Here is a 2,912-nt window from a genome sequence, read left to right on the forward strand (position 1 = left end):
GCCATAATGCTGCAGTCTTGATAAAAATCACAGATTGCCGCCATTACTAGTAAAAAAATAACAATAATAAAAATGCCATAAATCTATCCCCTATTTTGTAGACGCTATAACTTTTGTGCAAACTAATCAATATACGCTTTTTGTTATTTTTATTACCAAATATATATATAATGTATATAAGAATACATATGGGGGGTGCGCATGCGCGAGGCTTCCAAGATGGCCGCGATCATCTAAAGCTCCGCTGCCTCGCGAAACGACGGAACCCCTACCGCACGACACGGCCACCCTTCCGCTTACCGAGCTGTAGGGACGGACTCCCGGAGAGTTGGGGCACATAACTGAATGACCGGGGGACCGGCTAAACGCAGTCTGGGCCCGCTGCTCGCTTCACTGGATGTGTGGGAGAAATCCAAGATGGCCACCGCAGCACAGCTCCTATCCCAGGACCACAGATCCACAGGCATGGCGGATTTCAGGTCAGATACAGACTTTCCTCCTCTCCACGCCACCCCAGGCAACCTCAGGGGCCCACCCAAGGAAGCCACGCTGTCCCCGGCCTCCACGGTCTCCCTGCTGGAACGTACCCTCCAGGAATTCTCCCCATCCCCTGCGGGGACACACAGGGCCACCCAGGCTGCCATGGCCTCACATGAGGCTGCTCATGCAGACCCAGTCTCCCACATGGATGCCCTGTTTGGCAAATTTTCTGAACTGTTGGAAAGGGGCCTCTCCCAAACTGCCATGAAAATCACGGGGGAATTAAAAGCTGACTTTATTAACCTGGGCTCCCGGATCGAAACGATCAAACATAAAATGGAGGATACAATTGCCAGATCCATCCAAAACTCCAGGCACATGTATTCAGTGCAAGAGCAATTAGACCTAGCCATGGCCCGTATTGATTACCTTGAAAATAGGTCACGCAGATACAACATCAGAATTCGAGGGCTTCCAGAATCGATAACTGATGTGTCCAAGGCAGTGCATGACCTCATTACTCAGCTAATCCCTGACATCCCAGCTCCTAAACTAGAACTCGACCGGGTCCACAGAACCCTTGGCCCCCCTAGGAAGGATGGCACTCAGCGTGATGTACTGGCCAAGCCACACCATTTTTCGGTGAAAGAAGAAGTTATGAAGAGAGCTAGATCCCTGCAACACGTCATATAACAGGGCCACCAGGTTCAGATCTTTGCGGACCTCTCCCCCTCCACCATACAGAGACGGAGAGCCCTGAAACCCCTCTTGCTTGCACTGTCACAAAGAGACATAAAATACAAGTGGGCATTCCCATTTGTGGTCAGGTTCACGGACAAAGGGAAGTCATTTGCTTTCTCCACATTCCCCGAGGGGGAAAAGCTCCTCACCAGGTTGAAAATCATTTCTCAAGAAGCTGACATGGACACTTCTAACTTTGGCCAGGGCTCACACAAACGGCCCACACCTAACAGCCCACAATCCCCGTTGTGGACCTCCGGAAGAGCCAAGAAGGTCAAGGACAATGCACCCACCTGAGTAACATTCCAGCCCCTACTTTGACTCTCCATTGTGTGTCTGACCGTCTGAGGTCCTGGAGAGGGCCAGAGGACTTTTCCCCAACCATTGGAAGTTTGGTCCTCCACCTTTGTTGCCCTCCCCCTTCCTAGGACCTGTGCTACCCCTTTCCCCCTTGCCTTCAATAGCCCTGGACGCTATGCAGTCTTCCTTCCACCTTCTGGACTGCCCACAACCCCTCACGTTATCTGCGCCCCCTCGAAATAGGCCCTCCGGGCTGCTTAAAGGACTCTATAGAGGGCTGCAGTCCCCAGCACTCTCCCCGGATATGTAAACTCACTTTTTGGTTAATGACCGGCTTTTACTGATCAGCCCCAGTGTCCCCTAAACACTATGTTTGGCCGTGCCTTAAGTTCTTTATTTTTGTTTAACTGCTATTGTTGTATACTGTTGAATCAACAGATCGGGTTGTTTCCCGACTAGGGGTCCCCAGTTCCGCGAGGGACCACTTGCGCAACTCCCCCTCCCTCGGTCTCTCTCGGGTGCCTGAGGGTCGGGACATCTGACCTTATAGGTCAGCTGTTTACACTGTTCTTTCTCGGGATTTCGGGGGGTGTCTCCTGCCCTGATCTCCCCTTTCCTATCTCAGGAACACTTTCTTTCCTTGCCCTATCTATTTCTGTCTCCCCACTAGGTGGTAAGCTACTCCTGTTGAATGTTTGCATGACACTGTTGTTTTTTTCAGGTATGGCTAAGCTAACCTGGACGGCAATGTATTCCACGAGAAAATCACAGGCCGTCTATCCCAACGCTGTTGCCGGGAACCCCGCCACTGACTGGGTAAGTGAGGTCATCTTCAGATGCTGGGCTCCCCCTCTGCTCCATGGCTGATCAACAAGCTGTTAGGCTCAAGATATCTACCTACAACATACAGGGCCTTAATTCCCCCGTCAAACGTAGAAAAGCTCTTGATTACTATAAATCCCTGAATCTGGATATAATCCTACTTCAAGAAACGCACCTTCCTATCCGGTATAGTCCCAAGTTCCTTCACGCCCACTTCCCTCAGTTCTACCTAGCCAACGCAGAATCCAAAACCAAGGGGGTGGTCATTCTGATAGCCAAAATGTGCAAATTCAATAAAAGTTTTGAAAAGGCGGATCCGGAGGGCAGGTTTTTACTTGTAAAGGGCACTGTGGGAGATCACCTTTATTCCCTGGTCTCCTACTATGCTCCGAACACAGGACAGGTCAAATTCTTTGAATCCTTGTTGTGCACCCTTGCGCCTCTCTTAGAGGGGACGGTTATTGTCGGAGGGGACTCTAACGTCGCCTTTGATCAAGGCCTCGATAAATCCTCCTCCTCTCAGGCCCGATTAACCCGGCCCACGAAGGCAAGCCTGCGGATCGCCAAAT

The sequence above is a fragment of the Lithobates pipiens genome, unplaced genomic scaffold (genome assembly GCF_037356315.1).
Source record: "Lithobates pipiens isolate NorthernLeopardFrog02 unplaced genomic scaffold, aLitPip1_a1.2 Scaffold_3, whole genome shotgun sequence".
NCBI lineage: Eukaryota > Metazoa > Chordata > Amphibia > Anura > Ranidae > Lithobates > Lithobates pipiens.